The sequence below is a fragment of the Anolis sagrei genome, chromosome 3 (genome assembly GCF_037176765.1).
Source record: "Anolis sagrei isolate rAnoSag1 chromosome 3, rAnoSag1.mat, whole genome shotgun sequence".
Classification (NCBI taxonomy): Eukaryota; Metazoa; Chordata; class Lepidosauria; order Squamata; family Dactyloidae; genus Anolis; species Anolis sagrei.
Window position 1 is genome coordinate 201,397,241 of NC_090023.1, and position 22,280 is coordinate 201,419,520.

The following is a 22,280-nucleotide window of genomic DNA, read 5'->3' on the forward strand; positions in this document are numbered from 1 at the left end:
TCCCCTCACCCATGTCCCCAACATGGAAATAACCATCATTTATGATATAGGAAAGAGGGGAGGGGGGAATAACCAGTGAAAATGGGATAAATAGTTTTCCTCCTTCAACTCCCCCCATAAAAATGATTTTCCTTCTCTGTCTAGGCCCTCTTTTGGAGTACACCCAGATAATGGAAGAGTGTTATACTTTCAATTGGAATAACTAGATCCCCCAAGGTGACCCTATGGTCATCTTCTGCCGTGGAAGAATCCTAAACAAGAACAATTCTCTAGGAATCTCTAGGTGTCCTCCAGGACAATTTTCTACTCAATGGCAGAAGCTGACAACAGAGTTGCCCTGGAGGACCTAGAGAATTCTAGAGAGATATTATATGAGATAAAAAAAAATTTTAGTAATTTTGGGGTTTTTGGGGGGGGGGTATGAAAACAGATTTAATAAGACTGAACATATTTTAAATGTCAACTGATTAAAACATATTTTAATTTCACTCCCATTTCTAGTATTTTTATTAAAAAAATAGTAATTTTATGATCTTTCCACTTTCAATGAGAGGTGTTCTGTGCACCTACCCCCCCCCCCCAAAGTGAAGGGTGGAGGCATATACTATGCCAAGTTAAGAACTCTTTTGCATCTGACCCACTTGATTGTTTTAAACATTGGTTTTTTTTTCTCTAACAGCTCTTATATTGTTGCTGTTGTCACCATCGTCATCAATTATTTAATTGCTTTTGTTATAGCTTTAAAAATACCTGCTGCAAACTGTCCTGAGATCAAGGACAATGGAAGAGTGGGATGTAAATATTTTAAATGACTATAATTTGTGATAGAGTTGTCCCAGCTGTGCATGTTTTGAAAAAACATAAATTATACAAATTCTTTTTGTGCTCTCTAGTTCAAGAGTGTTGTCAACAGAAACCATCTGTACCTTTATATGCTTTCAGGTTACACTTGCTCTTAGATTTTCTAGTCAGGTAATTATGCATTAACACATTTTCTTCACAAATGAATTGCTAGGAAACATTCAACAACACTGACAGGCACCAATGTTTATAGAGCATTGTAGCATATACCCAAGTTACGCTTGGGCCCGGATCTGTTTGACTGAAAGTGATTTGTAATATTCGCTGGTTCATTTGTATAACCCCATGAAAACAGAATAGGGAGAAATGGATCAAGAGAGCCGGCTGAGGATTGAGTCTTTCAAGTTTCCCATTGTAACCAATGGGTCGGATCTTTGCTGAATGAAAATGGCAACACTCCTCCCAATTTGAGTAACTTTCCAGTAAACAGAATGAGGGGTTAGCTGAAAACAGACACTGAAATGGCATGCCTTTTGGCCAAATTGCACAAGTCTAACCCAAGTACAGGGTGAGGCAGCATATCTTCCTTTTTTCAAAACATTGTATGAATCAGAATTTATTTTTATAATGTAGGCGCATACCTAAAGTTTTGTTTTACGTAGTTTTGAAGATCAAATTAGGTAGGTGATGTCCCCCATTCTCCATACACTGAGTAAACCGATTTCTGGCGTTTATCATGACTCTTGCCAGCATAGCAGGTGTTATGTTGGCAATTTCTTCCTGGATGTTGGTCTTCAAATCTTGTAGGGTCCTTGGACGATTCACATAAACACAGAATTTCAAAAACCCCATAGAAAATAATCACAAGGGGCCAAATCTGGAGAGCAGGCCAGCCACTCCAAATCCACTCAAAAAGTAGACCTCAATGGCAAAAGCACGCTCCTCGCTGTTCCAACACATGATGGTGACTGAACTGTGTCAGGACAAAACTTTGTACTCCCACCTCTCGAATGAGACCACTAGCGCTCCACTACATCTTCAAGAGACTGAATGGCGTGCATTTTAAAAAAGGAAGTTATGCTGCCTCACCCTGTATAATAACATGAGCAAGAGTCATCCGTTATATAATTATTTTGGATGTAAATGTGTCAATTTGTCCATTTTATATCAAATATCTATATTTAGTTGTCTTCTTTCACAGATGAAATTTTTTTTAAAATTGCATTTTGTAAGAAGTCATGACCAGAATATCAACTCAACATTGTAATTCATTCATTTCTGAAAATAATGGATTTTGCACAACTGGGATTCCTGAAAAAAGAAATTCCAATTCATACCAACAGAAATTTCCATTCTGCTTATATGTGAATATTTTTAAAAACCTACACCAGTCTTTTGCGAACAGAATGTTATTAAGATTTTTAAAAGAATCTTGAACTATTTTAATTATACTCTTTAAACTTTCTTTAATTGAAAGGTTAGGGTTTTTTGTTTTTTTAAAAAAAAGGATAGTTTTAAAGTGTTTTAACTGTAGTGTACTTGTTTTAATTTGTGAACTGCATTAAATCCTGGTTTTAGAAACAAAGTGGGGTATAACTAAATAATAGTTGTGGAGGAAGAGGAAACTTTGTCATCTTCTTTCTGGCTAGTGTTTCATGGCAAATGTCCTTTAATAGAAAGGGCAATTTCAGGGCTTCCAGGCTCACAAAAAGCACTGCATGGTGTAAATTGTGTGCCATCTTAATGTTATCATTTTGTTGGGAAGGGAAACCTAAGACTTCCAAAGACCAGAGAAACTTGATAGCTGGATATTTAAAAGACAAATATGAACAGAGAGAAAGTACAATTTTCACAAGTGAACTTATCCCCACAACTAATGTCAGTAAGTTGACAAACTCTGCAAGAGGTCTTTCTTGGCCAATTTCTCTTATTGCTATGGATTCTTAAGAAAATGAAGTATTTTCAGCAGACATTCCTACAGAGTTCTTAATTAACACATTTATCTTAAAAAACAGAAAAGTGGTTGCAATTATGACCAAAAATCTGGAGCTTGCAGCTCATCTATTACTTAAGCTGTTCAATCAGTGCTGAAGGAAATATGGTTATACTCCATGAAATTACTAACTGAAGATAATTAATGGTTCAGATTCTCATACCCAAGTATAATGACATGTGCAGAAATCATCCATGATATAAATTCTCTTACTGTACAAAAAAGGGCCATTGAAACTAAATTATGTATCCACTACATCACACAGATCATTTCATTTTTAAGCTAATGAACAGCTCCAGGAAAAACAAGACAATTGTCTTCCACAGCTCATTCATATCCCAGTTAATTTATGTAAAGAGACTCTTCATGAAAATAATCAATCTACTGCCATATTTTCTATAGTAATTATGTTCCCTTAGATTTTGACAACAGTAAGACAAAGCCATGTGTTATAACCAGGTTATATGGTAGATGTCTAGGAGGAAAATCCAATGTTGTATGATTTTACATCACATGAATGGCAAATTCATGTCATTAATGCAATAATCTGGTTGACTGATTGACTTACATAGTAGTTACAAGCAGTGTAATTTTTGTGCCAAATCAGTACAACGCTTTCCATACAGTTAATATTAGAATCACAGAAAGTTATTGGAAGAGAGAACTGGAATGATCTCAGGGCTTACTTGTGGTGTGTTCAGATCATGTTATCACTTAATATTGCAATTATTTCATGAAATAATCAGATCATGTAGTTCTAAATGCTGAGTGTTCATCATATCTACCTTAATTAATGGGTTAAAACTTCAGAAGAAATTGCCTTTGCATAATCACAGTGAGCTCGATACTATGTTCAAAAGATGAATGACATGACTTATGAGAACTGCAATGACTTATGAGAACTCATAATGGATTTACCTCGAAGTGGAACTCTGGACTCTGATTTGGATTTGGGCTTGGTTGTGTTTTAATATTTTAATACTTTAATATTTTAATGTATATTTATAATTTTGTTGTTTATCTAATGTTAATTTGTTTTGTACTGTTATTGTTTGTTGCTGTTGCCACTTGTAAGCAACCTTGAATTCCCCACCCCCTGGGGGGGTTGAGAAGGACGGGATCTACATGTTTGAACTAAATAAAATAAATAAATATGCCAGATTATTTTTTGAAGGAAAGCTGAAATAATTAGAGGTAGCATTACCTAACTATTTACCTACCCTGCATACTGAAATGGCATTCCACAAACAGATATTCTATAAAAAGGGGAACTAATTCATTAGTGAAAAGAATCGTGTTAAACTAAGTGTTTTTCCCATATAATATACGCATATACTATCCATGGCGAACAGGGGAAAAGACCAGAGCTTATGCTGCAGTTGTTGATGTATTTAATACCCTACCATCTTTCATGGGTACTGTGAGCATCAAAGAAAATGTTCTATGAGTTTTAACTAGGTCTGTTTGATTATGTAGCTTCTTTCCAGATACCTCTCGGCCACACATGGGGACAATGTTGGATTTTGGAACATTTTGGATTTTGTACTAAAAGTACAATCCTAATTATAAAACAGTGTGTAGGCATTGACTTTTGCTTCTTAAGATTTTACATTCTGTGTTGTCCATCTTCAGAAACAATTGTATTGTCAGCCAGTCATGAGATGAATCAATGGAATTGAAAATGCAACCGATGACTTAAGAAATACATGTTAAATAACTTCTGATTTTTTGGAGTGGTGCCTAGAAAATGCAAAAGTAGTTTTCTTGCATCACAAAGTCAAGCAAATGAACCAGTTCTCAGCTAAACATAAAATCTTCTCTAAAGATCTTTGTGATGTCTAATATTCTGAAAACACTTCATTACACAGCATAGTCACTCAGCCAACTCTTTGCAGATGTTCCTAAAAAAATGTGAAGTTATGATCCAGAACTGCCTAAATGACTGGTTCATATTTGTTGGAAACTCAGTGCTTTTAAATATTAGAAACAGACCCAGAGAAGCTACAACGGTCACACTAAAAAAAGGAACAGCCAATATCTCAACTGTTCCTATGGGTTCACATCTCTTACTGCCAATTTTGCAGAGGGCAATTTGACATGAAAAAATTGTGCTACACCTTCTAGCTATTTTTATGCTGAGGAAAGAACAAAGTATTGTACTTTCATGAGTAAGAAATCTGATATTACCTGCTACAACTTAAAAGGAAACAACAATAATATACAACCTCAAGGATATGTTCCAAAACACCCTACTCCCAGTGGAGACCTGAAACAATGGATAATACAGAACCTTATACCTGGAATCCAAGTATAATTCATAGAACCAACCTAAAGGAGCTAGAGAGTTCCACAAGCACTTCCAGGGGAATATTTTCTTGTGTGGATAAATTAAATGGTGTAAACTGAATCCATGGATAAGAGGGTCACACTGTGTTAAATCCAAAATAGAAGAGAGTGTGTGAGAGAAAGGTGGAGAATACAGGGCTGTAGTTCTGTAGTGAAACACTAGAAGTTCTTGAAGTTCTGCCAGTGAGAGCAGGATGATTTTAGATAGTGGAGCTGGTCTGGTTTAAATGAGCTTCATGTATTCCTAGCATTCAAAGAATAAAATGTACTTAAAAGATCACTAGCTCTCCTTGAGTGAAGTAAACTACCTAAAGAACATATTACAACTTACAATCTCTAAAAAGACAAACTCTCTATCCCACCCCAATCAATGGATGTCTGTTACATTTAACCAAGTAATTTCATATTATACTAACAGCAAGAACATAAGAAATAAAAGAACTAAAACAACTTTCCCATTCTTGTGATGGAGACACCGAGACTAAAATGCAATTAAAAGTCTGAAAATTTAAAAGACTTTTAGATTTTCAACATACCAGCTACATTCCAAAGTGGTCTCAAGTATCACTACTTAAACTGTATGGTTGATAGAATAATACAATAGAAGAGTTGCAAGAGACCACATGGACCATCAAATCCAATCCTCTGCCATGTAGGAAAAGCACAATTGAAGTACCCCTGATAGATGGCCACCCAGCCTCTGTTTAAAAGCCTCCAAAGAAGGAGATTGCACCACACTCTGAGGCAGAGTTCCACTATTGAACAACTCTTATGATCAGGAAGTTCTTTCTAATATTCTGGTGGAATCTGCTTTCCTGTGATTTAAACCCACTGTTCCAAGTTCTAGTCTCCAAGGCAGCAGAAAACAAGTCTGCTCCCTTTCCTTATGGCTCTCATGTCTCCTCTCAACCTTCTCATCTTCAGGCTAAATATCTCCCGCTCTTTAAGCTGCTTCTCATAGGGTATGGTCTCCAAACCTTTGATCATTTTAGTCGCCCTCCTCTGGACATATTCAAACTTGTCAATATCTCTCTTAGATTACAGTGCCCATAATTGTACACAGTATTCCAGGTGAGGTCTGATCAAAGCAGAATAGAGGCATCATTACTTTCCTTGATCTAGACCAATGGTTGCAACCTGTGGACCGCAAGACCTAAAATAGGTCCGTGGCTCTAGATTATTAAATATGGTTTTTGTGGGCGAGCAAATGGGGACTACTGGATGGCATACGTTCTGTATCAGAAACTAGATACAGAACATATGCCATCCAGTGGTTTATCCATTATTTGTGGTCTATCCAATGTATCAGCATGCCAAATAACCAAACCAAATCTAAAGTTGACCAAAAACTGATTTGTGACCCAAGTCAAAGTGGTTCCTAGTAATAAAAAAAAACGGTTGGAAACCATTAATCTGGACACTATACTCCTTTTGACACCGTCCAAAATCCTATAGATGTCTATTGTCCTATTGATTTCAGATGCAATTTTGACATTTAAATTCTGTGATAGGGCTCATTTAAAAAAAAGATTAAATTTGACAAGGTCATCCAGGTTATGGCCTCTAGACAACTGTGATTGTTTACTAAAGTCACTGAAACCTGAAGGCATTTTAGAGGCTGTCAAATGCCACTGGCACAATGCATTCATGCATTTAATATCTCACCGTAAAAAGGTTTAATTTCTGCACAGTGGGAAGCTGGCCAGTCTTTTCAAACAGTATATCTCTTTTCCTGCTGGTCATGGAAATCTTTTTCACAGGACATATTCCTTATTTTAGATCTGTTGCACTAAACAATATATATACTGCACTCTTTCTATGAATATACCTTTTGCATCTCTTTGGAAATCATCCAGAGAAACATACCAGATTTATACCAATGTGTAACAATGATCCACTGTACAATGCAATGATTAAGCCAGGTTTAAAACCTCCAACTATCCACTTCTTTTCCTTTGAATATGAATATTTTTCCTTACATGCTATTTACAGCAAATTCGTCATATACCTCTGATTACATATATCAGAAGATATCAGCTTATATATTCTTTTCAGAACCAGTTTGTGTAGATATGATCCACAAACCACTGCTTTGCTATCTCTCTTGCCCCAACACAAGTCCAAGAAGCCAAGCCTTGTCTTATGTATATCTAGTCCTATGTCTCATCATCTGTCCTATGACAAGACACTTGAGTCATGAAGTAAGTACTTCAAAGGTACAGAATGTGGATCCCTTGTTTCTCTGTATGTTTATGTGCCTTCAAGTCACCTGTTTACTTATTCTGAACCCATGAATTTCACACATTTTTCTTAGGTAAATGCACACAATAAGTCTAAGGTGCAAAATATGTAGAGATGACCAAAACTGCTCCATAAAAGTCTTGGGGCACATTTTTTTATTTTGTTCCCATAAAAAAACATTGTAGTCCCCATTTAATTTAGGGAAGAGAAAATAACAAGTTACAGTAAGAGATGAAGGCCTCTAGGATCCACAGGAGTTTCAACCCTGACAGTTGCTCACTCCTGCTCTAGATGTACTGATGTTCTTGATGTACCTTTGACTCTCTGAATTACTGAAACACATACCAGAATGGGTAAGTGATCCATGCAAATCTTAGGCATCTCTGGAATTTGGTTACCAAAAAGCTCATTTCTAATGACTGCACAACATACACTATATGTAAGAACACCCGCCTCTTAAATCTAATTAAGTTTTCCAAATCTGAACATTAGAACTCCAATCAAGTCCTACCTGTCACTTGTAGGCTCTGGGATGGTGTTGGTATTGTGATATTGGTGATGGTGTTTATATGCTCTGACCTGCTCTGATTTTCATATACAAAGCTAAGAGGTAGAATAGAACACTGAAGAAAGCCATCTGAACACAAATCTTGTCCAGAAAAAAAAATGTAAGAGTCATATTTGCTACTCTTCCAATTCTTGGCTCTCATCCATCTCCTTTTCTTTCCCTAGTCATATTTGCTTCTGTAAATCAAATCCTGATAGGTTTTCACCATGGTAATTCAGATATTCTCTCTGAACTTTAAAGTTAAACTAGTTAGTTTGTACATGGGAGATCTCTAATGTATAGCAGGTGCTGGAGGCTATATTTCAGAGAATGGAAAGGGCAAAATCACCTCTCAGTATCACTTACCTCTAAATATAAAGACCCCCCCCCCTTTTAAAATCAAGCACATCCATTTTCAAAATAAAAGGGCAAAATTACTGTTATGTCGCCACAGTTAAATACATCAAAGTGTTATCTTAGATTTCCTGTAATGAAAGACTGACTCCCAACAACTGTAGTGTGCAGTGATTGCTCCAACTATTATTTAGCCAATATAATAAATAGTAACTGCTACAATATCCCTGACAATTTCCTAATATTTTGCTGTGAAAATAAGAGGGTTGCAAAAATCAATGAAAAGTGCTCTCTTTTTTCTCATTACACATTGTGCCTGCTGTACAGTAACCAATCTCGTCATTTATTTTCTATAACACTGAAATATGTATAACAATATTAAATGCTTGAAAAGAAATAGACACTCAAATATCTCACCAGAAGCCCTGCCATTACTACTGATCAGAGTACAATATATAGAATGTCCAGGAGTCACCAGCCAATTCCACTCCAATGCCAGAAATACAGCTTAATGGTGTAACATTAGAAAACGCTGATCATTTTCGCTACCTTGGCAGCCACCTCTCCACAAAAGTCAACATTGACACTGAAATACAACACCACCTGAGCTCTGCGAGTGCAGCTTTTTTCCAAATGAAGCAGAGAGTGTTTGAGGACTGGGACATCCGTAGGGATACCAAGGTGCTTCTTTATAAAGCTATTGGCCTCCCAACCTTGATATATGCCTGCGAGGCGTGAACTGTCTACAGACGTCATATGCAACTCCTGGAACGATTCCATCAGCGCTGCCTCCAGAAAATCCTGCAAATCTCTTGGAAAGACAAGTGGACAAATGTCAGCGTGCTGGAAGAAGCAAAAACCACCAGCATTTAAACAATGGTCCTCCGCCATCAACTCTGCTGGACCAGCGATGTTGTCCGGATGCCCAACTACTGTCTCCCAAAGCAGTTGCTCTACTCCAAACTCAAGAATGGAAAATGGAAAGTTGGTGGGCAGGAAAAGAGATTTAAAGATGGGCTCAAAGCTAATCTTAAAAATTCTTGCATAGACACTGAGAACTGGGAAGCCCTGGCCCTTGAGCGCTCCAGCTGGAGGTCAGCTGTGACCAGCAGTGCTGTAGAATTTGAAGAGGCATGAATGGATGGTAAAAGAGAAAAACATGTTAAGAGGAAGGTGCATCAAGCCAACCCTGACCGAGACCGCCTTCCACCTAAAAACCAATGCCCTCACTGCAGGAGAAGATGCAGATCAAGAATAGGGCTCCACAGTCACCTACGTACCCACCAGTACACTGATTCTGGAAGACTACCCTACTCGGACAATGAGGGATCACCTAAGTAAGTAAAGTATATAGAATGGTGTCCCCATCAATCTGTACAGTAAGCTCTTGGTATCTGATGGGGTTTGGTTCCAAGACCTCCATGGATATCAAAATCCATGTATGCTAAAGTCTTGTGATATACAGTGGTATAATAACATTATGCCACTTATATGAAATAATAAAATCAAGGCTGGATTTTTGGATTTTTAATATTGTTAAGCTGTTGATAGTGGGATCCACAGATACAGTATTGATGGAAATGGAGGACTGAATGCATGCCAAAATCATTGGCAGAGTATGTGGAACTAGAGACAGAGTATGTGGAACAGTCCTGAGTTTTTAGTACAGGTGAATTCCCATTCAGGTGGGTCCCACTCAATGAATTATCACCTTGTCGTGTTGAGGGGGCTCGCATGTTCCAGTGAACCTGTGGGCATAACCATCGGAGTCATGGACTCTCAGGAGGGGCCACAGGGGAGGTTCCAGACTGAGAACAATCCAAAGATCTGAAAATCTCAACAGTGGATCAGGCAGAAGACAACATGGTACATGTTACAACAGCTGTGAAGGTGGAAGAAGGCTGCAACAGATTAAGAAGCTACCGTTGTTGTGTTAACCATGCAACTGGTTGGGACCCTCACTCTGTGAAGATTGTGTGTTGATCGGCTGTGCATCAACTTCCACACATTAAAAAAACTCATGCACAGGTGTCTTCCAAGAAAAATAAAACCAAAACAGAAGTCCCATGGTGATCAGCAAGTGGTGATTGGGGCAGGACTGCAAAATCTGGAAGCCCCTAGTCACAGACTGTCTTATGGGCAGTGGATATGGATTTACTCATTCTACTTCAAGATCTGAGTCAGTTGAGTAGTCTGGCAGCTGTATCCATGACTGAGCAACCCTTTTTAGGATCCCACATGGGAAAGGGGTTAGAAGAGGTGCCCTAAACATCATCTGCCTCTCTTATCCCTGACTGGACTGCCGCGTCCAGAGGGGTCACCACTCTGCAGCCAAAAAATTGAGGTAAGCTGTGATCAGCAGTGCTGTGGAATTTGAAGAGGCATGAATGAAGGGTGAAAGAGAGAAACATGCCAAGAGGAAGGTGCATCAAGCTAACCCTGACCAGGACTGCCTTCCACCTGGAAATCGATGTCCTCACTGTGTAAGAACATGCAGGTCAAGAATAGGGCTCCACAGTCACCCATGTATTCACCACCAAGACACTACACTTGGAAGGCCATCATACTTGGACAACAAGGGATCGCCTAAGTGAAAAAGTGGGTCACAGGATATAGGAGCTGTGTGCATCAATCCATACAGCCACTGAATTAGAAACTTTTAAAAATGGTACATGTTTTCTTGGCATATTTAGGGATATTTCTAGAGATCCTAAAATACTATAAGATACTTTAACATTGAGGCCAGGAAAAAAGTAACATATTCCAAAATCCAAAACAAGTCTTAGCAAGAAAGCTCCAGTTAGTGGAAGAACCTTTTTCCTTTTTTAAACAGATGGAAATTAATTGGAAACTCAGATAATGATTTTTTTGGGGGGGAGGGAAAGAGCTTTATGTGTTTCTCATACTGTTCAAAAATCTTATGTTAATTGAGCAGGTAGATCGGGACGTGGTTATTAGTGTTCAAGTGCTCTCCAGCTTCTGATGGAAATACATATCCTTGACAAATCTGAACATCACTCTACCATGTGCTTACATTTCACCTCGTTCCTGTAAATCAAAAGACTATCAGATGCTTAAAATCAGCAAGAAAAATATAGCACATTCTTAAATTACAACAGAATAATTTATTGTGATCATTCAAAATTCAAAGTAATGGGCAGCAAAAAAGCTCAAGTACAAGTACCAATTTTTAATTTTTTTAACAGATGGAACTTAATTGGAAACAAAGACAAATGTTATCTTGCTCATTTTATAGACCTATTATAGACTTTGAATTGTACAATAAAAACCAATATTGAGGTTTCAATAACCAATTTAAAATAGCTGCATAAAATTTAAAAAACCTCCAAGATCCATAGTATATAATACTATGACTTGAAAATTGTGAAATCTTTCATGAATGGGTAAAAACAGAATAAAAAAGAAACATTCCTCTCCCTGTGACTTAGTGAATTGGGCTTTGACTAAGATAATGTTCAATTTTTCAATAAACAGTCAGGTTTTTGTCTAGAGCAGGGGTTCCTAAACTTGTAAAGCTGTGGAGCCCTTGTGAAGGAAAATTTTCTCATGGAGCCACAATAAACTTTTGAACACGGGCCGCACTGCATTTTAAAATTTGACAGATGGGTCGGGCCAGTGGCCAATGGATGGAGAATGTTTGTGTGAACTAATTGAAAAAAAACATGATTTTTAATGCACACAGCACATATCTTGTTTGTAGTGCAAAAAGAAAGAAAGCATTAACAATACAATATTTAAAACGAAGAACAATTTTAACTGACAGAAACTTCACAATATTTTAGTGGAAAACCCCAGGGGTCATCCAGTCCATCCTCCTTCTGCCATGCAGGAAAAAGCACAATCAAAGCATCCCAAAAGATGACCATCTAGTCTCTGCTTAATGATAAGTAGTAGTAGTAGTAGTAGTAGTAACAACAACAACAAGAGCAAACCAATGGGCCATCCAGTACAGCCCCATTCTACCATACAGGAAAAGCACAATCAAAGCAGTGGCAATAACAATAAGAGCAAACTCAAGGGACATCCAGTCCAATCCCATTCTGCCATACCATGAAGGCCTTGCAGGCTATGGCTGTGGTGGCATTGCGGCTCCACAGGCCATGTGCTTTGGAGAGGTTCCCCAGGCCATACGGGGCATTTGAGGGTTCTCCCCAGACCACGAGCTGGGGAAACAGCCATAGGAGCCCCGCAGAGCACCGACTATGTTTTGTGAAGCCCTTAGGCTCTGCGGAGCACAGTTTGAGAACTGTTGGTCTAGAGACAGCAGATAGAGATTAAATGATTACTTTACAACTTTTCATTGGCAAGGTATCTGCAAATCAAACTTCCAAGTCAGTTTTTGAACTTCTTGCTTTCTTCCCATTTCCCTGTACCATTTAAACATGAAGAAAAGCTCTGAAGAATTCAAAAGTGATCAAATTTGTGATATTTTAGAGAGCCAACAAACAAACTGGAAAGTTATGCCATTTCCCCCAAATATTACAATTCCTTATATCCCATTACACATAATTATATGACTCCATACCTATATATTTATCAAACTTGATCCTCAAAGAACATTCCTGGAAGTGACACACATAAGAATTTAAGAAGAGCAATACGGGGTCATGTTAGAAACCTTTGTAATTGTTGCAGGATATGGATTTGTATATTACGTTTTGACAAGGATCATCTCCTGTATGGGTGTGTGTTGAGGAAGAACACCTGGACACTTAAGCAATTAAGTGTGAGCCACTTCCTGATTAGAGTATATCAGGAGAAGTTTGTCTTGATGTATTAGAGATGGAGATGATGATCAGAGACCGGATGGGACTACACTACAAGAATTGCTGACTATTTACCAAGGAAGAAGCAGATAATGCATGAATTTAATGCATTGGATTTTGTAAGTCATTTTGCTGAAATGGACTAAGTATATTTCCAAGGCTGGTGTTTTTTTTGTAATGCTGCATATTTGACTACTCAAGAGTAAAATTTATTTTTCCTTCTACTCTGTGTGATTCAACTTAAGGGCTGGAGCTGGGAAGACTGCTGGGTAGCTTCCGTATAGACTAATAAACCGCAACAGTAATCCAGCATTTAGTTCACATGATGGCTAATCATTTACCTATGGGAACATTGCTAGTAGAACATGAGTGGAATGACAGCATCCATCTTTTTTATTCCAGGGATGGTCCTAGCCTCTTCTGATTTGTCAACAGTTTCCAAATTTGCAACCATCACTTATAGCAGCTTGAGATAGTAAATTCCATAATGCAATGATGTGCTTTGTAAATAACTATTTTCTTTGATCTGTCCTGAATCTCCCACATTTCAGCATCTGATTTCAGTATTATAAGAAAGAGAGGGAAATTTTTCCATGACCATTTTTTGGCACATGTTCCACTGAGCTTTCTGCTCCTCTGTTTAAATGTATGGCCCAAAATAATCCAAGCACAGATTTAGACCTCATATTAATCATTCATCTCTTTAGCCTGAGAATGAATGTAGATTTCCCAACCCTCCCAAATAGCAGCTGGTGCCCAAAATCAACGATTCACTGCAAGCAGGGCATTCAAAAATGGCACACTGAGAAATCTTTCTTTAGTTCCTAAAAACAGTAGGCTATTTACAATAACAAAGAAAAAAGAAATGTTACCAAAAAAGGACCTCTCTGACTAAATCTCCAGCCCTCTGTAACTGGGCATCTGGTCGACTGGATATGCTTTACTGCATGCAAAAACAGCCTCAGAAGGTTTCATTTCCCATGGACTCACTCTCCTTTTGTATGCCACTGATTAAATCCAGAGTACACTTAACAAGGGGCTGTTGTCCAATACAAATGCATTCACAAATATTTAGAGAGTAAGACATTTTGACTGACACATAAATTTGACTAAAGGACTCAAACCACACACCTCCCTTATGGAAGCATCGTTTTGGCCTGGCATGGATATCATGGCATTGATTACTTGAATGTGGCACTAGATTCTTTGGGTGATACTATTTGCATTGTCGAATAAAGTACATTGAACATCTGCCAACTCCCATAAGATTGTTTTATTAAATTAAATCAAGTAATGTATTGGTTCTCACACACAGAAAACCAATTAATAATATAGATATTTAAATATTAGATCCCCAGTGCACATATAATTGACAGTAAATGAATGTTAAGCAGTGATATTAGAACATCAAATATAATGGAACTTTTTCTGAACTTTTATTTCAGGGTTGTATGGGTTGGGGAAAATTTATAGAATCCTGCATGTGGCTGGTTCTACATTGTAGAATTAATGCAGTTGACACCACTTTAACTGCTGTGGCTCAGTGCCATGGAATCCTGGTGAATTTGGTAAGGTACCAACAATCTTTGACACAGCCTTGAAAGCCTTGAAAAACTACAGCTACTGTTGAGCCATAACAGTTAAGATGATATCAAATTGCATTCATTCTAGTGTAGACGCATGGTCAAACTATGTATCGATTGATAGTGCTGTACTTGGTATAAATGGGGGATGAATTAGATTATCCCTTAGGGTGCCTCTTGGGAACAATTTATAGAATAGAAAGCACAAATACACAGGGAGAGAAGCAAATTTCTGGAATCTCAGCCCGCAGTCAGGAACAAAGAAGCTCTCATTCGGTTTAAGATAAGGAGACTAGCAGAAAGGATACTTTTAAGATAAAGACATTCATTTGCTTTTCAAACCAACAAAACAGATGTGGCCAGAAAGCTGGGAAACATAGAATATCTAGGTGAAAGGGCTTTATTTACATGGAAATATTCATGTCTAATTTTATGTTAATTTCTCACTACCTTGTAATTTTTCTGATGAACACACATAGAACATCCCTATAGGATGTGAAGCTGTCTTCATGTTGCTTATTTTACAGCCAATTATGAGATTTTTCTTATAATTTCCTGTTCAGTTGTACATATTTTAGACAAAACTGGACTTTAGGGAACTACTATTTTCCAGCTTTTTTCTCCATTCTGGAGAATGCCAAAATTAAAGATTATGAATAATTTCCTATATTTGCAGAATTTTTATTGAAAAACGAACTAAACCGACCACGCTTCGCTGTGGCTCAGTCTGATATGAAATGGACGAGATAGTAAGTAAAAGTATTGCTGCAACCATAGATTCACCGAGAAAACATATCATTTAATTCAATACCCTGCCTTGCATTGCTGTGTCTATGTGGAATAAAAGTAAAGGAAAGAATAAGAGGTTTTTAACATAAATAATTTTTAACTGTAAAACTAGTGGATTGATTTCATTTTTGATTTGTCCGTTTTCTGCATAAACATAAAGATCTGATGGTTTACTGACTCTGGAGCATGCAACATATAAGTGCCCATGAGAGAAGCAATTGTTTTCTTAATTTCCAACTGCACACTTGCAAAGATTTCCCCTGCACTTTATAGTAATAGAAAATGCAAGGCATATTGAAAATTTAAGTTGTTGGTACTCTAACACCATGATGGTCGGAATGAGTGGTATGCCAATAGCAACCAATCACGCTCACCTTTCATTTCTTTTACTGCTGAGGTGAAGTGACAGCTCCTCTGTGGTTGGTTGGTTTTTCCTATTCTGCTGAGGTAAAAGGAAAGCTGTCCTGTGTTTGGTTATTGTTTCTTCTACTGTTGGGGTAAAATGAAAGCTGCTCAGTGATAGGTTGTTGTTTCATTAACTGCTGTGGTAAAACAGAAGCTGAGCAGCAATTGGTTGCCAGAGCTCAGTTGTCATTTCTTATACTGTTGTGGTAAAATTAAAGCTAGGCTGTGAGTGGTTGCTTTGAGCATCACAGATTCCACTTTGTCTATTCCCAGACTGCTAGTTTTACACTAAATACACACGTGTATTCTAATGCAATGGCGTGTCAAAATTTCATTTTACTATAAAAACACGCGCGTATTGGAATGCAACGTTGTGTTGAAATGTTGTCAATCGACATACTACTTTCCAAGTTTTGAAAGCACGAACATATGCTGGCTGAGATTTTATATATAAAGATTTGCAGCAACACTACTGACATCTAAACTGTATTCTGCTCAAAGGGTGTCAGGGTACAGAGTAGCAGGCTTTTTATTCGAGCATTTCTAGCATTCATTTAATATTGGAAGGATCTGACAAAATAAGAGGAGATAATACAGCAAAATATAATTTCATATACCATGTGGAAATGAAGACTAATTTATTATATTTGGGGGTTCTGTGGGCTCAGGATAGCCAAAAATCAGTTTCAGATCTACTGACAGATTTTTGTTTTGCAGTTGTTGAGCAAGGATTTCTAGCTCCCAGAGGAAGAAGAACAAATGGATTCTACTCACTCTAAATTAGACTGCTAAAATTAAGAAAGCATAGGGTAATAAAGATAGACAGACAGATAGATAAATACATTTTGTAAAAGGGCTGTGATTCTGGGAACAAATGTCTTAGCTCAGAGCCCTTTGCGTATATACCTTTTCTAAAACATTGATTGATGTTTCAGGACTAGAAAGACAAAGTAGTTTCCACTGCTCTGAAGATAACAAGACAATAGCTAAGGAAAACTGAAATGCAAAAAATGTGTGCAGATAGCTGGTAACCCAAGATAGAAAAGGAAAACTAAAATATGCATTTGTTAGAAGTTAACAAAACAAAGGCCAAGGTTAAGTTCATGTTCCCTACTTACATATGCATAGTGAAGGACTAAATAAAAGCAGACTCCCCAAAGTCATAGGGAAGGAAGGAAAGAAGAAGAGAGAGAAAGCGAGGGAGGGAGAGAGGAAATCCACATATTTTATTTTAGTGTCTGCCAAATTGACACCAGCAACTGTAAAATGATTGACAGAGCAGAAAATTGGGTCTCTCATTGTGTGTTACAAACTTTTGTCAGGTTTTGTTCAGCATTTCATTTCATGGTCTGGTCTGTTACATGTCCTACTAGGTATATAAGCAATATCTTGCTTTCTCTGGAGAAAAAGAAATGGGAATAAAAAGAAAATCTGCAATGTTTCCTGGAACAATAGGAATAGAGTAACAGGCTGGCATATGAAAGAGTACCCATTTCAATACTGTCATAATCGCCCCGAAACAGAATCATTCTCACTTGATGCCAAGAGTAAATGGCATGATTTAATATCTATTTTGATCCTTTAACCTATCCACCATTTGCCTGATCCGGAGACATGTGGTTTATTGGGTGCTTAGCTAGCACACTTGCTCATAATAAAGTGGAAAGATAGCAGAGTTTTCAAAAAGCTTGGCAGGTGCAGGGTTGAATACACAGAAGCAGATCGACTGCAAATTTACATAATAGCAAAGTGTGTGGTAATGGTGGGGAAGAGAAGGGGTTTAAAAGCAGTCTTTTCAAGTGATACAATGGAGAAAGAAATTGAAGAATTCAGAAATAGCCAACAACATTAATCAAATTCATGTCATAATGACAGACTGGGATAGAGAGAATTAGTTTCCATTAATAAAACCTAGAATTCCCATGTATGTAGATTAGCAGAATTTTTAATCTATTGCACTCGGTCTCATATACAGCATTTTCTTCCTAGTACTTAGTTTCATGGAGAACGTCAAGGAGTCCAACTCACACCTAAATACATGAAGGCTCAGGTAGGAACCAACTATCAAAAAATGAGAAAACCCACTGCTGTTTTTGTCAATGTCCTCTTCTTGACATTTTTCCTTGGAAAATTGCACATATTTGAAGAATTATGAATTATAAAATGTTTTATTCTCGAATGACAAAATGTATAAGACAAAATCTGTATATGAAATCTTACATGGTTTTAACTCCTGCCAAGTAACTGCTGAATACACCTGGAATCGTATTGTTGAGCAAATTGTTGGAAAGGAGCTTTCAAGTGTTCCTCAGGAATACAGGAGAACTACAGATATTTAATCCAAGATTATCTTTTAGGAAATGGAGATGTCAGATGGCACACAAAGTAAGGTTCCACAAATGCCTGGCTTAATTCCTTCCTGGCAAGACAGCACTTAAGTGATCACTCATGGCTAAGTATGATTCTCTTCCAAGGGTAGAGTCTTGGCAATGGGTCCATGCGTGACTGTGGAGACCTATCCTGGATCCACATGGTATTTGAGCTGAGAATAATAAAACTTTATTTATATTCTGCCCTATCTCTTCAGGGGACTCAAGGCAGATTCCAACATACAACGACAAACATTCAATGCCTCCATAGAACAAACAAGTACTGACAAAATAATCCCAGAAAACCCCACATAGAAAAACAACATTAGAACCTATCATCAATAAATTAAACCAAATGTAATTTAACAAAAATTATATGATGACATAAAATCTGAATGTGAAACATCCACATTGATTTACAGAAGTTATGTGGGTTGGTTGTATGGAAAGTGACTGTGATTGGGTATTCAGACAAAGTGGTCAGTCCAGCACAGTTGATGGCAGAGGATCATTGCTTCAGTGCTCGTGATCTTTGCTTCTTCCAGAACATTGATGTCAGACTGCCTGTCTTTCCAAGAGATTAGCTGAATTTTTCAGTGACAATGTTGATGGAATAGTTCCAGAAGTTGAGAGTGACGTTTGTAGATGGTTCATGTTTCACAGCCTTACAACAGAGTTGGAATGACAATAACTTTATAAACAAGCATCTTGGTATCCCTATGAAAGTACTGATCTTTAAACACTCTCTGCTTCACAAAACATCACTTTAAGTGTAACCTGAATTCCTGTGCATTTGATGTTATTCGTAAAAGCTCACACCAACATGTGAAACATGAAAATGAACTCAACAGGAATGAAAAATAATTATTCCATGACCATGGTTTTCTAGCATCAGATCATAATATTTGCGTCCTTTTGTGATCTTCTGAGATTTGGCTCTTCTGTCATTATACACGTACCACACCTGTGCTGTACAACTTGCTAGAAAGCCATCTGTTCTAGGATCAACCTGGTTAGATAGATGCTTTGAACACAAAGCTTTGAAAATGGATAGCAAAAATCCTATCAAATGTTGATGGAAAAAAATATTGACAGCAAGAACAAGGAAGGTCATCTGCTTTCAACTGATCTTCTTAATCTCTCTTTGTCACAAACTTGACACCATGTTATCTTAGTGTCCAGGCAGCTTCATGTGCTGAACTCAACAAAGGACACATTATATTCAATTGAGAGAAGACTGTTTTTTTCACTCTCATTTTAAGAGATGCATCACACATTGAGTAATTTTTTTCTGATAGTGAACTATATTTTCCTCTACTGTAAGCAATACATCAAGGAACCAGTGAAAAAACCAGTCTACTGTAAATAAATCCCTGATGCAAAAGCCACCAATAAAGCAAGCAGCCATGACTTAGAACGTTCCTTCTATATAATGAGCATTGACAAAATAATATTCCTTCAAACTGACTGGGTTATAAGAATGCTAGCCCTCTGCCTCCTCCCCAAATTTCATGTGGCATCTGAATCTGTCTAGGCTTACTTCCTAGTTTGTATCTTATCCATCCCTGAAGGGACTGGCATGCCTTATGCAGGTGGAGAATTGCTCATCTTCGTGTCTGCCATATGTTATCTGTGTGGCCAGAGATCTAGAGATTCACATTTCCCCACCCCTTCCATTAAAGAGTTGCTGAATAAGACAAGAAATCATATAGGACAAGTTTGCATATGCATATTCAGAGTCTTTCATCAACTAATCAAATGCATGTGGGAAAGGGACATGTCAAACAAAATTCCACAAAGAGTTTCCACATAAACTCAAACATAATACTTTTACCCATGCAAGTAATTAATATATTCAGGATTAGCATGGTGTGTTGTATGTACATGAATCAACTATTACAATGCAATTGTATGCATCTTGAAGTTCTGCTGTATTCAGTGGGACTCACTCCCAATAAATGTATTCAGGATTAGCAACTAACACAAATCCTTCTCCTTTTAGAAATAATAAAATAATATTCAGATAGAGTATTCGATTGTGAATCAAGTTGCATCTGATACTGCTGTGGTTTAATCTCAATAGAGAAACTGGGATGGGATGGGAAAATATATATGTTTAAGGATGCATCTATACATAGAATTAATACAATCTGACACCATTTTTCACCATGGCTCAATGCTACAGAATCATAGGAGTTGTAGTTTAACATGTGTTTTGCCTTCTTGGACAAAGAGTTGAAGTTTCTCATCTAACTACAGCTTCCAACTATCAAACTGCATCAATTCTACAGGGTATATGCATCTTAAGTAAGACTTGTCACAAACAAGGCCAGATTAAGGTAGTCAGAAGTATCTCTAAGAACAAGCCCACCTTGGCTATACATATCTGAGCTCTCCAGTTTAAGGTTGGCTTTGCATTGTGTCAGATCACATTTGATGGTATTTCAGGAGTAGTCTTCTTCATGCCTATGGGCACCCCTCTTGGCTGTTTCTCAGCTGGCATAACACCATGTTGCCTAATTTTTAAAAGGGTCACAGAGGCAGGAATCTCTATACACTCTCTGTCTCTTCTTTCTCAACACAGATAAGAAATAGGGTGGGATGAACAGTAAACACCCTTGAAAATGAGATGGGAAGAGAGATATTCAGCTCTCCTCTCCACAGGAGAAATTCTGACTTGAAAGCATCACAGTACAGGTTTATGTGGATGGTGCCATCAACTGTATGCAATCCCCAGGTACTTAAGGCCCTGGGGTTATTGCTCCAATTTGCCTTGGTCACCAGCTTAAAAGAAATACACACATTCTTTAGAAACTTGATAGAGGAATTACTTTTCCAACAATGGTCTTCATGTATCTCCTATTTAAGCAAAGCACATTGTTTATTCATTCAAATACAGTTGCATGCAAGGAACTGCCAATTTCCAAGAATGCTGGCTAATAATACACAACAATATATTCTTTCTATGCATTTTTTATGTCTTCTAGCACAGGGGTCTTCAAACTAAGACCCAAGGGCCAAATATGGCCCTCCAAGGTCATTAATCCGGCCCTCGCTCAGGGTCAACCTAAGTCTGAAACTACTTGAAAGCACACAACAATCCTATCTCATCAGCCAAAAGCAGACCCACACTTCCCATTGAAATACTAATACGTTTATATTTGTTAAAACCGTTATTCATTTTAATTACTGTATTGTTTTAAGTGTTTTTTGCACTACAAATAAGATATATGCAGTGTGCATAGTAATTCATTCCTGTTTTTCTCAAATTATAATCTGGCTTTCCAACAGTTTGAGGGACTGTGACCTGGCCCTCTGTTTAAAAAAGTTTGAGGACCCCTGTTCTAGCCCATCTCTTGGGCCAGAAGTCCTTTGCTTCAATAGGGTATCAATCGTTTCAAATTTCCATACGAAGTCCTGGAATGTATCCTTTGTGGATACTGTGATTGTACTATATTCCAAAATCCCCCCAACCCAATAAATCCCAACTCTCAAACACTTCTGGTTCTAAGCATTTTAGATAAAGGATATTCAACCTGTATCAACAAAGACAACAACAACCTGGCTGCATTTGCACATTACTATTTTTAAACCTGCCCAATTTGACAAACCTAGTCTGAACAAACTTTATATATGTTGTTTACACTTAAACCTTACATGAACTCAAGCCAGCTTACATGACTTTCCTTCTCCTTCCCAAGACATCCTCATAGCAACCATATCAGCCAGACCAGACAGAGTGTCACAGTTTCAAGGTCACCCTGTGAATTTAATGAATTATTGAGGACTTGAACCTGAATCTCCCAAATCTCAGGCTAACACTCTAACCACTACAGAACACTTCCTCTCATGATACACAGTATCTTATGATGCAGAAAGCTGAATGTGCCTCACTAGATATTTATGGTGACTCACAAGGGCTTTGTAAAAACTATTTGGTTCTGCCAAAAAAAAATGAGACTGGCTACCATATTGAAAAGCTACCATACATTGATGTATCAGTACTTTTATCTCATTAGATTATAATTTTACAGGCTCAACGAAAATTCACAGTTCTCCCCACTT

The 22,280-nt window shown here is 37.6% G+C and overlaps 1 protein-coding gene across 1 annotated transcript in view; it reads right to left on the bottom strand.

Moving 5' to 3' along the window:
- The window catches only part of PLPP4 (phospholipid phosphatase 4), a 145,052-nt gene that overhangs the window by 42,651 nt on the left and 80,121 nt on the right, over nt 1–22,280 (bottom strand). The gene's annotated exons all lie outside the window — the stretch shown is intronic.